At 45.2% G+C, this 15,338-nt stretch overlaps 1 long non-coding RNA gene across 1 annotated transcript; it reads right to left on the bottom strand.

Annotated features, from left to right (window-relative positions):
* Positions 1-843: 843 nt before the first annotated feature.
* LOC130159902 (uncharacterized) lies at positions 844-15,289 on the bottom strand. Its single transcript, XR_008825879.1, has 3 exons — positions 14,743-15,289; positions 11,266-11,572; positions 844-11,035 (listed from the first exon to the last, which is right to left on the bottom strand). It is a non-coding gene; the product is annotated as an uncharacterized LOC130159902 (long non-coding RNA).
* Between the last annotated feature and the right edge of the window lie 49 nt (positions 15,290-15,338).

Below are 15,338 nucleotides of genomic sequence, written 5' to 3' on the forward strand. Positions count from 1 at the left end.
TATTTCAGCACTGTGAAGTATCAAAATCCAGCGATGGCAACCTCATTTGCAAGTATGCATTAATATATAGAGACTTACACTGGCAGAACTTCAATGTTAGGAAACTGGAAGAAACAGGAATAGAACGATTTACTTTAAATTACAGCATCCTGTCCTGATTCACCTGATATCATTTTGTCCATAGCTGTCATCCCGTTTTTGTTCTTTGAGACACAAGACAGCTATAGATAGTCTTGCATTCAGTGTCTAAAGTCAGATCTGATGTTTATGGAGGAGCACATGACAAGCTGAGGAACATGTAAATCTTCAGTTAAGAGCTGAAAGGTGCCAGTTCTGCTGTGAGAGCACTAAAAGGAATCAAACCTATGGCAAGAAGGTTCTTCTGGGACTTGGTAGCAAGCAATTGACATTTTCTCAACATGCTGAAATAATCTTTGGATTTACAACTTTGTTACTGATGTCACAGTGTGGCAATGGCTGGGTAAAGGCTGGGATGCAGCAGTGCTCTTCATGTATATTGTGCAGTCAATGTTACTTATATTGAACTACTGCTAATATTGTATAATGCCATAGCTCCAAGAAGGGAAACAAGGCATGCTCTAGACAGGCATATTGGTGTCCAAAACATGGAGAGTAATGGGATGTCTTTTCCCCATAAAAAGTCAAACATGCTCTTTCATTTGCAGTTTGCATCACCAAAGATAAAAAGGCAGAATGCCAGTCTGCCAAAGTACTTCCTTTGACAGTATTAAGCAACTGCTCATTTATTTATGACTATCATCACAAATGGACTCTGACAGTCAGGACAATCAGAATAATTTTTTTATTCATTGTTTTTCAAAGTGTTCTGAAATAAAATAAAATAAAAAATATAAAATAAAAAGCAAGGCCCACCAGGGTAAATGGAAGACATATTCTTCACAAGGAATAAAGCACTATGTTTGAAGGTAATGACTAACACCACATCAAAGACAACAACCTAAAACCAGAGAGGACTGGCCAACCAGTCAGCATCACACATAAATATTATAAGATCTATTTCTTTACAACAATCAGTTGATTTTCCTGAAGTGTAAATCAAGTTGACAGCAAAGCCATCTACAAGCTAAGCACACATTTTCCCCTCTTCCTGATGACAGCATTTTCTTTGCTTGGGGAGAGACTGGATTCTTTGAGGTATTGTCTCCCTTCCTTATCCAGCAGCCAGGGACAGTCTTAGAGACAAAGAAAACTTCTAGCCTGTAGGACATGACCCATGGTCCTGATTCACCCATTGTCCAGCTCAAGGACAACCCTATGCACCACAGCACAGTCCCAGCCTGCATGTCCAGGTTTTCCTATCACGTTGCAGAGGGACAGGAGGGAAGCAGTGGAGATGCACAGCTGGTCTCACCCTAAGGTAACACTTGACTAGAAATACTAGGGGGGTGTTGTTTGCATATAACCAAACATACCTTTTAAAACTTACTACTGTAACTTTCCCAGCCAAGATGTACAAGAAAGCAAAGGGCCAGGAACTTTGTGAGTACACCCATAAACTAGTTCCTCCTCTCAAAAGCATCATCCTATATCTGTGCTTACACCATGGTGTGTGGAAAAAACTGATCCCTAGACTGGCAGTAATTCAGGATAAAATCCAGCAGCTGTTCCACACCACCTAGGAAGTGTTTGAGGTTAATTCTGAACAACAACAAAAAAAAGGGCTAGTTTCATTGTGGATGATTTCTTGAACCAGGGGAATAAAGGAGGATGGAACCAGATGAGTTGTTTTGGTGGCAATGCTAACTTTTCCTACCATCAGCTGTCCAGGACGCTACAGTCTTCAGCAACACAGCTAAAGTGACCCTAATTCTCAAGGAAAAAGTAGATGTGAAGTTGGGTTCAAATTTGCCATTGAGGTTAAAGGAGTGCCCAAAAGGAGTACTTGCTCCTACACAGTGATTCACAGCCAGGCTCTTCCTCTCCTTTGCTTTGCTGCCCCACAGTAACGGAGCCAGTTAACAAACAGAAAAACAATTGCACCAAAAATTCTGCAGTTGTTTTGCTCCAAGCCCTCAGGAAAAAAGCCTTTTATGCTTTTAATTTTTTGTTTTTCCCCTGCGTTTTTTGCCAATTGAATCAATCAATTAAAATAACTGGATTTTTTTCCTCGCCTACCTTCTCCAGCCCACCTCTGCTCTTTCTTCTTCTCCCACTCTTTCATTTAGATCTTTATTTTTTCTATATATATTTTTTATTTTTTTTTTTAAGCTTCTGGTTTGGAAAAATTACATAGCCACATTTTCACATTTCCTTTTGCCACCATATTGAAGACATTTCAGGAACACAGTGAAATGAACTTCACCCTGGACACACACATCTTCAGTTACGTTAGGGGCAAAAGGAAAAAAGACAAGAAGGCAAAGCACTTTCTGGTCCAGCTTTTATGGCTTGGCTGGCCTTTCTCTGCCTTGCTGTGACTGGCTGGTTGTTTGGATCCATCACCCACCCCCATCTCTCTATCTCCACTTTGCTGCACCACTTCTCTTCCTGTTCCTGCTATGTACACCCCTGCATCACCCCACGCAAAATAAAATAAATTGTAGGAAAACAGAAATAAAACTGTGCTGCAGATCTGAAGCTGCCAGGTGTAAGTCAAGTGAGCAAAGCTTTGAAGAGTCCGATACTCTCTTTTGACAAATGCTGGTGAATAAGGAACATCCCAGGGGCCCTGAGGCTTGTGGAGGACAAGTGTCTTGATCTGACTGTGAGGTCTTTCCTGCCAGAGCCTGTCTGAGACAAGAAGCATACAGAACGGGCTGAGGAGATCCATGCCATAAGGACAGTCAGGCTGAGGCCCTGCATGCTTTGCAGAGGGCATGAACAACAATGAGCAAATGCTGACTAGGCTGCACCTTGGCCAACACGAGGAGAACCTCCAGTTCCCAGGGGAGCACATGCCTGTCAAGCAGAGGCTGAGTTGATCCCGTTACTTGCAGCATTGACTGTTCCTGTGAGTAAAGTGGAGCAGTGGTCCTTTAACTCTTACTCCCATCACACAACAGACAGCAGGAGCCCTCACCTGTTCTCCAGACCTCTGCTGAACCAGTGAATTGAGGTTAAGATTTCTGGACAGCCTCTTCTCCCTCAGGTTTTTCTGAAAATCCCAGTCTTCAAAGAACAGCAAAACACAAAGGCAAGAAGCTACAGTCAGACATCAGTACATGCTGCACCACCGCCTTCTTCATACTCCCACATGAGCAAGAAAGAGTAGAAAGATTTTGCATCACAGAAGTTGTACTGCGCAAACAGTTGGCAATTCAGTATCTCCTAATCTTTCTTATCTGCAGACAGCCTACAAATATCTTTAGCAGTTAGTGTCAGGAGAGGGAGCAGAGAGAGCAATGCCACAGAAGTCTGAGGAAGAGGTGTTTAAGAAGCAGACCTCATGAGGTCTCTGTTCCAAATCACAAGAAATGGATGCTGAATCCTCCCCCCAGGTCACTCACAGATCTTACCTCTCCCTACACAGCAACTCTGGCAGGAGGCATTTCCATTTTCAACTAACTAAAGCCTCTGCCTTACCCCCCTCAAATGCCTGCAGCTGATTTCTGAGATTTCACCTTGTCAGATATCTTTTTTGCCAGCACTTTGCAGCAGCTTCCTCTGCCTGCAATATCTGGTGTGCCATTGTCTCAGCTGTGATCAGCTGAGTCCATCCAAGTCCCTTTTCCTCCTTCGTAACAGTCCTTAATGATTGCTGTTAACAAAGCCTTGAGGAGTTCATAGTGAAGCGAATTGTATCAACCAAGTGAAAAAGACAAAAATATCAGCATATAAAGGTCTCCATTCTAAACTGATGGTCTTTGTTCCAAACACTGTGTCCAGGGAACCAATCCTCACCTCTTAATGCCTCCCATATGCTTAAAAGGAAGGCAGAAATTACAGCTCACCATGTGCATACCATAGGGGTGAGATGCAATTTACCTTCCAGAAACAAATCCTTCCAAGCTGAAAATGCCCTTTTTTACACTACATTTTTGCTCCAGTGAAAACTTCTTAAAGGGAAAATAAATTAAAATAAAATAAAAATAGATCCTATCAGAGGTTAGAGCTCAGAGAGAAACAGGGAAAGAAGAGGTTAAATAATGGCTGCTGAGCTGGATGAGATTCATCTTGTCAGACTTAGTGAGTCTGGGCCATTTCAGTGTGGGCTGGAGAGTTTCCAGATTTGAAAGGGAACAAAAAAAAATGGACCTGAGCTAACTCCAGGCACCCTAGGTAGCTCCTGCTGGGTGCACACACTCTTCCCAGCAAGCTTGGTGCCACTACTCTCTGCCTTCTCCAACGTGGTTCTGCCTCTCCCCAACTACACCACAGCTCCACTGCTAGTCAAGTCCTGTGCCCCAGATTGTCCATCCCACTGGCAGAAATATTTCTTGTGTTACAAAGCATATTGCATGACCCTTCCCAGACTACACTGCCATCTTTTATGGATCACTTCAAAGTTTAGGGCCACAGCGACACCCATGAGCACAGGTAACTCTCAAGGCGACAATAACCTTTCTGGAAAGAGTCTGAGCCTCCTACAGCTTTTCTCACTGTCTTGCATCAGACAGGAGAGGTTAACACCTGCAGGCCAACCCCACAAGCAAGACAGCCACTAAGGACAGGCATGTTCAACCTGTCTGGCAAAGCTTTGTGGGGCCTCTGGGTGCACACATATATGTGATAGACCTTAAGGACTTAAAAAAACCTCATAAAATAAATTCCATTACATTTCTGGCAGTCCATAATATTGGGGAACTTTTATTTTCTGGTAAGGTCATTTTTCCTCACCGGCATGATCTCTTATTCACCAGAACTTCAGGGACACAAATTATAGCTTACAGAAACATAGCTCCATAAAACTTTAAAGCACATTATGACAGCAATCTTTCCTGCACAAAAGGCCACCTATCCATTTTCCACCCTAAAACCAACATCACTCAAAGCACATCAACAGCCCCATAGCATTATTACAGTAAAAAGAAAAAGCCTTAATGGCTGTCGTATTTAAACCTATAGTAGAGATAGGTGGGTATTCCCTTTTTATTTGAGAGGAAACAAGTGTCCAGAATGCAATATCAACAAAGAAGCCTTTACAGAAAAATTTTGCAGATATCTAGGCAAGATTCTCAAAGCATCAGCTTTTTCACCAGTGTACTTTTCAGTTTTCCTTCACTTTCATCTAGGTCTTTTTGTTAATGAACAAATAAAATGTGAACTGACATAGCTCTGTACACCCTTGACCTCGTTTTCTAACATCAAAACACAGACTGGTTTAGAAACAACACTGTAAAGCATTCTGAGTTGCAAAACACAGCTAAAGGAAGTTTCACCTGGCTCTGGTGAACTACATAAAGATTCTGGAGCTCTATTCCTGCATGAGAAAGCCTGTAAGCAAAATATGAAGACATGGCAGTAAACACAACAACAGCAAACAGAAAATTTCTTAATGTCAATTTATGAGTTGGGAATAAGTTATACTATCCCAGATATGTTATAACAGCAACCAACCTGTCCACAAGATCTTGGAGAGTTTCTAGACAGAGAAAATTTAAATGTAAAAAACCCCTCTATAATATAGCATACAAAAATTAAAAATAAATGCTGGAGCTTTTATAGTCTTCAATAGGATGTTTAGATTAAACGAGAATACAGTCTTGTATGCAGAGAGATAAAAGCAACCCAAAATAATTTTGGTCAGACCAGCTCTCTGGAAGGCTCCAGTCTAATTCCCTACACAAAGCAGGGCTAACCCCAAAGCAAGATCAGGTTGCTCAGCACCTTGTGCTGTTAGGTTCTGAAACCCCTCCAGGATGAGGATCTCACCAGCTCCCTGGTACCTGTCCCAGAGCTGTACCGCTCCAACGGGGGAAAATTTTGCAGCAGAATTTCCCTTGCTGAAATTTGTGTCCACGACCACTGGCCTTTTCAACATGCACCTCTGACACAGCCCCACATTAGGTAGCTGCAGGCAGCAAGATCTCTCCTTCATCTCTTCTCCTTTAGGCTGAAACCCAGCCCCATCAGCCCCCCATCATGTGTCCTGTGCTTCAGCCCCCAACTGCCTCATCTGGACTCTTATGTCTTTCTTATGCTTGGGGACTCCAAAATGGACACAGCACTTCAGGTGTGACCCCCTAAGTACCAAATGGAAATGAAAAAATGCTTCCCTCCACGTTAGCTGCACTTTTACTAATGCAGCCCAGTATGTGGTTGGCCTTCACTGCAACACCATTGCTACAAGTGTGCATGGGAAACTGTCAGAAATCTTGCAAAAGTCAGGGGAAACAGCACCCACTGACCCTCTACCCACACAGCCAGTCATCTCACTTTGGAAGGTAACTGGGAAGATTTACCTTTAGTAAAGCCACACTGACTGTTCCCAGTCGCTTCCTTGTCCTTTTGTGCCTTCATGTCCTTGGACATGGTTTCAAGGAGGATCTGCTCCAAAATTTCCCCAGGGACTGAGGTGAGGCTCTGTCATTTCCTGGATCCTCCTTTTTGCCCTTTTTGAAGATGGATGTGACACCTGCCTTTTTCATGGCAGTCATCAGGATCCTTCCCCAGCTGCCAAGAGTTTTCAGTGATGCAGCCAGCTCCCTCAGTGCCCTTCAGGTACATCCTGTCTGGTCTCACAGGGTCATTAAATTTCCTTAAATGACCTACAATTTTATCTTCTTCTAATGTACCTCCCTCTCTCACAGCCAGGGAGGCCATGCTAGTGAAGCCTGGAGCCTTTTCCATGTCCTTTGTCAAGAGGACACCCAACCCATTCAGAAGTGGACCAATGCTTCCTAGCTCCACCCCTGCACATTCAAGCAATGTTTCTATATTCCTTCTGGGCAGTCCATCCCTACTTTCACTTTCTGAGCACTTACTGTTTTTATTATTTGAGCTTAGTCATGAGTTCCCTGTTCATCCATGCTGGCCTCCTGCCATGCTTGCTTGACTTCTTGCAGATCAGGCTAGGCCCTTCCTCCATTTGGGGAGGTCACCCTCAAAGTTTTAGCAGCTTTCCTGGGTGGCTTTGCTCTCCAAGGTCAACCTCCATTGCAATCTCACCTAACCCCTGAATACAATGATGCCTGATCTCCTGGTGTCAGAATCATTACTCTGCCGCTTGCCTTCCTTACTTGTCTCAAATCCACCAAGTCATAATTCCAGCAGCCAAAGCTGCCATCAGCCACCACATCTGCAATCGGTTCTTCCTTATGGAGAACTAGCAGATCCATCACCTGCCCAGCACTTACATAAAAAATTAAATGACCATTAGACTTACAGTGAAGCTCTTTCTGCTTTTTTCCCCTCATCTCCTCACCTATGGAATCCCTGCTTGAAGCGTCACAAAATCATGGAACTTTTGCATCAACTGCATTGGGGCCCTCATCACACTGGCTAACCCTAATACCAGAATAATGGAATTCATTTGCATAAGGGAGACAAAAAGCTCCCCACAACCGCAGGATCTAATTCTTTGCTGTGTGTCCTCCCATCTGGGGACAGAGACCTCCTGGGCAGCACGCACCAGACCCCGCCAGGGAGTGCTGGGCAAACTGAGGATGTTCTGTGCACTATCCCCGCTCTGGTCCTCCTGTTTTAGCCTTTTAGGTACACCCTTGTCCTTCTCTTTTCACTACTTGTCCCATGTAATCACTTGGACTCCTGAGTCTGGCACTCCAGCCCTCCTCACCAGCAAGGGACATGCAAGGGACAGGGTATAGATTACACACATCATGGTATTCTAGGGAAGAGGTAAAGACTGAAGGTTGTTACTGAAACTGAAGATTTTGATTTGGGTGAAAACCTACTCTATAAAGATGAAAGCAAGTGAGACGCAGAGACATGTTGGATCCCACAGTCACCTCCTCACAAGCCATCAAGGGCACGCTTTCCCCTCAGAGCCCAACCACCAGTAGTGCAGATGTGAGCAGATGTCCCCTAAGGTACAAATGCATAAGCATAGGGAGCAAAGTCAGGTAAAAAGGGTTATGAAACAGAAACAGGGGTTAAATGTGTGGCAGAAGGTGAAAACAGGCTGGTTCCAGTGGCAGCAACTCTGGTGCGTGCTGTGACAGCCAGCAGGTGAGCTCTTCGGTGAGTGACAAGAGCACCATGTCAAGCTCCAGGTAAAGGAACAATTCCCAGATCCTGTGCCCACATGTCTTGCTCGGTGCTGTCGAGGGAAGGTACTTCCCTCATGGTGTGCAGACTTTCTAGTGCTGATGTCTGGGAATCCAGCCTTGGGGAACAGGCCAGGGACGCAGGACTGTCACAGCACACCTTGCTATACAGCAAAAAGAACATGCTTCCGCAGCCATCCCACTGAGTGAGTGGCTCCCATGTCAAAATAGTGACACTTCCTTTGACGTTTCAGATCCAGACTGGATAAAGTGCTGAGTAACCTTGTATTGGACACAACATGACAATACTCAAATATCGCCCTGCCCGGATGTCTGGTAAGCTAAGAGGGACCATTAGCTCCTGCTTGGGTGCTTCAGAAGAAATACCAGGGGTCTTTCCAGCCACTCTCACATACACATACGAACACACACATGCACAGAGATTATACAGTTCTTAAAACACTGATGCTGGGAAGATCCTTTCTTTTACAAAGCTGCTAGAGCAGACTTGGAGCTACTCTGCCCTCGCGCGGTGCGTGGGCAGTTCTGCAGTAACGCATCTCGCTGCATCTTTATGGCTCTCTACATAGACACACATCCTCATAACTTGTCATTGTATCATCCTTATCACTGTCTGTAGTAGATGCTGTACTCATTTGCCTATGGCCTCACAGACCAGTCTGAAAGTACATCACAGATCACATCCAACACATGTCTATATCACACCCCAGAGACACTTGCCATTTTGAAAATGAGCATAAGATATCATTGGATGCTTTTTAAAGCACTTCTCAGGTCACACAATAAACATTTCTTACAATATTCCTGAAGACAGTACCCAACTCTGGAACCTTGATATCCAAAAGTCATTTTAAATTGACTCAAAGACCTCACCCAAGGGACAGAGCCAAGAAGAATTTGAAAAATCATCTGAAGCCCCAGCCCAGGAACCATTCTGTGACTCCTCTAAAAGCTGGAAAACAATCTGAACTACAGATCCAGCACACCAGAAACCACAGCCAAAGGCAATTTTGAAAATATATAGATCTAAGGCCCCACCAAAGTAATTTATCAAATGTCTCAGTGATCCCACCAAAGGGACATTTAGAAAATGCCCATAGGGCATTACTGATGAAACAATTGCGAAAATCATCAAGGCAGTTGTGAAGCTGCCCTGGAGTCAAACCATATGGATTTACTGTGAACATCTTGGTGATTCTAAAACTGCCCCAAATAACACCACATAGAAGGCGTTTTGGAAGTGATCTGTAGTGTCAAAGCACAGCCATAAACACCCCATTAAAAGGACCATAAAAAAACCAACTAAAAAATCCCACAAAGCATCTAGTATTAAAAGTCTTTTGTGTGATTTTTGGAAGCATTCTCATGGGAGCCTTTTGAAGGGATTTATACAATGATCCCTCAATTTTTTATGGTCCTATTTACAATGGCTTCTTTGTGGGGTTTTGGGCTTATTCTTGATAGCTCCTTGGCAGTATTTTCGGTCTCTTCAGTGTGTTTTCACAATAGCTCCATGATGGAGGTGGGGTATTTTTACAAGAGGCATTTCATAGATTTTTTGAGACAGTTTACATAATGGTTATGTAATGGTGTTTTGGGGGAGGACCAGAGATTTGATTTAAACTGTCTGAGTGATGTTGGATTTGCAAGTATTTTCCCTGTTAAGTCTACATTCATTGGAGCACAGCCCCCATTTTATGCCATGAAGAGCAAAGAGAAGACAATCATAATAACAGGATTTCCACTGCTGACTCAAGTTGCAAGGGAAGGGCTAGAACAGCCATACTGCAGACAGCTGAAGAAACCACCACCTTGCAGTTCATGGAGGAAAAAAGCTGAATCTGCTATGAATCTTTCCATGCTTACAAGCTGCAACAATCCCAAACTGATAATCTGTGATGGTCCACCAGTGAGCTAGGCCAACACTGACTCCCGGCCAGCTATCAGTCCCCCACAGAGAAAAATGTCAGCAAAGGAAGATGAGTGGGTTAGAAGACAGCCATGATGGGTCCGGTGCAACTTCTCTTGGAGATGCACCTGATCATGACCCAGTAAAGCACCCAAGGCCCTCCATGTGATGCATCTTGTTGCTAAACTGAAACTAACCAGTCTTGCATCGTTGCTCCTTCTGAAAGAAGTGTGCCTGACGTGAGCCTTGCCCAGGATTGTAGCTTCTCTGACCAGAGACGGTAAAGCTCTGAGATGATAGTGTGGGGATTTCTGCTCAGTCAGGGGATGTGCATCCTTCTGACTCCTTTTCTGGGCTGCAGACGGTCACCATCACCTCCAACAGCACATCTGCACTAGACTGAGTTGTGTTTCCTTGCCCTCTGCCCTCCCTGTTCATGCTGTTAGTGCCCACACCCACATGACCCCTCCTCCCAGACCTGAGCACATCCTTACAGATGTTTGAAAAGTTCAGATCATGGAAATCATCCTGGCTTTGACAAAGGCCTTATATCTGGCTATGAGAAAGCCTCCCGTTTGACTCCCAAGTCTAAAGCACCAATGACTTTGAAGGCCCATGCCCGAAGTTCTTCCTTACCCCCTCTAAGTCTGTCTTGGCTCTACATTTATGGAATATCACCAGAGGCTCATTGGAAGTCTCCCTTCCACAGATTTCACACAGCAGTCATGAAAAGACATGTTGCCCCAGAAAGACAGCTGCAGTCTTGTTACTAACCTGAGTTGGTTTCTCTTGTTTATATTTATGTTGCCTTCAGGTGTATCCAGCCTGGCTAATATCCAGGTAAATGACCTTGTGTCGCTGCACTGGTATGTTACCAGCCAGATGGATGGCTCCCAGCTTTCTTCATAGCTCCAGCAAGCCTCTTCCAGACATGAGAAAAAGTGACAAAACTGCTTCTCTGCAAAGAAAAGCAGAAGAGCATCATCAGATTTTCTTCACAGACTTCTGCAGAGGGATATTGAAAGAGCATAAAAGGAAGAGTGGAAGGTATTGGGGAATATTTTGAGACAGCTGTGGGTGAACATGGACCACAATAGTGATAGTCACAATCCTGCTATCTCTTGAGGATGGAGCCCAACCTGGTTCCCTCTTCCATCACTCCCCTGACAGCAAGCATGAGTTTCTCACCCGGGGATCCAGTTGGCTTGCTCCACAGTAAAGCCAGATTGTAAATCAACATGTAAGAAGTGGAGGATCAAAGAGTTTGGGTTCTTCCACAATTGCAGCCACAATAATCTTGCCCATCCCAAATTGGTAAACCACTGCTGAAGAACAATCCGGAGCCGCCTGCTTCTGCTCCAGGCTTGAAGGAGAGCTTGAGTGCCCAAACACTGTCCTGTTTTTCCAGGAATGTTGATTTCTCTGATAAAAGAAATCACCTCTCCTTGAAACCTTGCCTTGTTTTCAACTGAAGAACATCCATCAGGCAGCTGGACTGGAAAAGAATAAAGACATTTCTTAACACAGGGCTTGCAACAAGAGTTGAAATGCAGTAACTGACTTTTTCTCCTAGAAACTGCAGCATAAGGATTGAAAACAGACTCATGGGTCCTCAGATGAGCAGCTTAATGCAATGCCTAGCTGAAGCCAGTAGGCACTCTGAGTACTGTAGCCTTTGAGTGCCTCTAGCTGGTAGAGGATTATCCTCCAGGGGATAAAGATCCTCTGGAGGATGTTCCCAAATCTGGTGGTGGCTTTTGTCAGTTTTGACCTAAGTGACTCACAGTCAAAGCAGTTCCAACCTTTCTTCCTCTGCCTTCCCCTAACCACTCCTCCTCCCATAACAACAGAGTTCTGTGAGCCCAGAAAGCATGAAGAACTTATCTATCATGGGACCACAGGTATGGGAGTCCTGAAAAATGGAAGACCTTAAGAACAAAATCTTTAGGAACAGAACCTTTAATGTAAAATATTTCCTCTGCGAATGAACAAGAAAGCACATCAGTCATGTTTAAAAGGACATTAGCTCTGTTGCATTTAAGCCTCCAAAAGACTTTTTATAACTTAAGAAGTATTTCAAATAAAATCACTTTGTTCACAAATCAGAATTGGTTTGTAATGCTTTTGCCTATGCTTAGGCTAAAGCTCTTATTGATCTGTCCTGGGCACATCTATTTTGTATCTCTAGAGTTCTTGCACATCTTTACTCCTCTGACACCACAGACTAGTACCTGCAGCTCACGCCGACACTGTAAGCTCCTGGGGTATACGAAGCAGACAAGTCTGGCATGGTTCTGCCCTACCTGTCTTTGATACATTCTCATCTCTTCCAAAATCCATCTATCTGTTCCCTGAAATCCTTATGCCTCCCTATGATAATTATGCTCATCTCAGCCACATCAGTCATTTTTCCAAAACACACAGGCAAGTGTGGAAGTATAGCATTTCTCAGATTACTCTAACGGCCAATGACAGCTTTGAAAACTTGCCCACCCAGAAGTACCATAAGGAAGGGTCAGGAGAGGTTTCAACCATGATCTGCAAGAAGGAGTAAACACAAAATGTCTCAAGCTGGAAATCTGGGCTCTGCACAGTTGGTCCCAAGTGAAATGGCCTGACTTGCCTTTCTAAGGAGAAAGACTAAGTACGTTTGAGAGAAAGAAGACTCAAGTACAGCCTGAGATGTTCGGCTTAATGGGGATCTCATCTCAGTGTACTTGGCCTATGTGCCCTGGGGACACAGTCTCTGTGTTATAATTCTGGGGCAAACCAGATTTGATTTGCAGCATGAGTGGCAGGTTAACAGCAGCTTTCCCAGTATTGCTAGTGTGGGAAATACTGAGGTAGGATGTATTGCAGCTCTGGAGAGCCAAGCCAGTGCATCTGCTGGGTAACTGCTTCCCTGATGTCCTAGCACAAGAATGGGAGAACATCTGAGTCACCACGAGTGCTGTGTTTTGGTCAGGCCATTCCGCAGGGTAGCCTTTGGGGGCACAAAGAGCCAGGCTCTGGCTGGCCTCAACAGGTCTGCTGCATGTGAGATTCAGTACCACCTACCCCAAAAGTCATGCCGCGGAGACCACCAACACTACTTCAGTATCAGACCTCATCCCACCACATCCCAACTGCCTCTTCAAGCAGGCCACAACACAGGTGGCTCCTCCACTTCCCGGGCTGGCAAGAGGTCTCTAAGTTTAAGCCAGCCTGAGGGAGCAACGCAAAAAGAAGCCTACGGATAAGGTTCTCCCAAGTTTCTCCCTTGTACCATGCTAGCTGAGCCCTTTTTATGCATTCCCAGAGGACTCTCCAAGGACAGGACAAGTCCTATCAAGTCAAGTGAAGGAATTTAGCTCTGTGGACTTTGACATAGACTCAAAGCACAATTTAGATCGGAGGTCTATGGACCTCTGGAGGTCTCTGGTCCCATCCCACTCAAAGTAGAGCCAACACCAAAATTACATTAAGTTTCTCAGGTACATTGTGGGTGCCTTTGAGAGCACGGTGCATTCATAGAATCATAGAATCATTAAGGTTGGAAAAGACCTTTAAAATCATCAAGTCGAACCGTTAACCCAGCACTGCCAAGCCCACCACTAACCCTGTCCCTAAGCACCCTATTCTGAACCCTATGATGTACCTTGCTCTTGTTTACACATTTACAAAGTTGATGTTTTTTATTTTCTCTAATTCCTTTTTCCTATTTTAAAACATGTATTTTAAAGGAAGAAATATATGAAGAACATTAAATGTGAAGAGCAACTCAATATATCTGTCAACATTCAAAAACTAAGGATGTGCACCCATTTTATAAATGTAAACACTACTTTTTGTGTGGTATTTTACATCCTTTGTGATCTAAAGTTTAATTTCAATATGCAATTTTTACTGTGGCTACCTTAGTTTTCCCAGGACATAAAAGAACATCTGGAAAAGAGTAAAGGCAGTCATGGATTTTTTTAAGTAGGTCTTCAATACTGTCAGAGATTTCATACATATCCTTGGAAAATCAACATGAGGTAGATGCAGAGGCTGATTTGATGTGCCTGTCGGGAAATGAGGAGCATGTAGCGTGAAGGTAAGCACTGTGCAGGCATATGCTGACATTTTATCTCCACTACTTCAGGCTGCATCTCTTGTGGGCTGATAGTCTGTTGTGACATTCTGGTCAAACATCCCTCTTGATTTTAAGCTCCAAGAGGACCGTATGATGATGTAGTCTGACACAGAGTTTCACTTACTGGTACCTGCCTGCAGCACAATAATTTCTGCTTGAACTGGATCTAGAGAAAGAGGCGCTGGCATGGCATGGCAGCGCATCTGCCAGCTCTCAAAGTTTAGCCCTCCTGGCTAAATGCTGATTTCTCATCCCCAGCCGCTGGATCTTGCCAATCAATCCTCTGCTCACTAGGTTAGTACAACTAAGGTGTAACAAATCCTCCGAACTCTTGTTCCACCTGCAGCCTCAAAACAGACTGGTCCAGCCTCTCTGAAAGTTTATGAATTCACGATCGGCTTCCAGGCCAGAACAATATCTTAACCTCTGTGTACAGATTTCATAACTCAGAATTTGTTCTGCATTTAGCTGAAAATTTGTCTCAGTCAGTAACAATGACTCTGTACCGAGAACCTGACTATATGTATAGCTTCAGGTTTTTAAATTCATACCCAGGCACTTGGCAGGATGGAAACGAGCTTGAGGGCAGGGGGAGAGCGGAGGCGGCAGCCACCATGAGCGCAGGGAGGGCTGTCAGCTGGAGGCGATCCACCGGAGATGTTGAGTTGTGTGTGTGGGAAGAGCTCAGAAATAGCACTCCCTTAAAAATCCTGGGATTTTAAAGCAGACTTCTGGGGCCTCGCTCCCGGTTTGGCTGCAGCAGTCCCGGCAGAGCCACCTCCAGGGTGTTGGCCCTCGAGGAGTGGTGAGACGCGGGGGCAGGGCGCGGGCCGCGGCGGGCCCCGCTGAGGGGTCTGCCCGTTCCCCGGGCCCATCCTCGCGAGGCGCCGGTCAAGAAAGCGGCAACGTCTTGCCGGGGCTTCCCCGGCCCTGAGCAAGCCCGGGTAGCTGCTGCGGGCCGGCGGCCGCGCTCCCGCTCGGCACCGTTTTCCCGGCTCGGAGGGACACGGGCCCGGGCCCGGTGGAGGCGGCGGCGGCGGGCGGGCGGCGGGCGGTTCCCGGGAGGACGCAGGAGCCCGTTGCCCGGCAACAGCGGGGCACCGAGGGGCGGCGCGGCGGCGCGGCGCGGCGTAATGACGCCATCAGG

The sequence above is a fragment of the Falco biarmicus genome, chromosome 16 (assembly GCF_023638135.1).
Source record: "Falco biarmicus isolate bFalBia1 chromosome 16, bFalBia1.pri, whole genome shotgun sequence".
In the NCBI taxonomy this organism is placed as follows: Eukaryota; Metazoa; Chordata; class Aves; order Falconiformes; family Falconidae; genus Falco; species Falco biarmicus.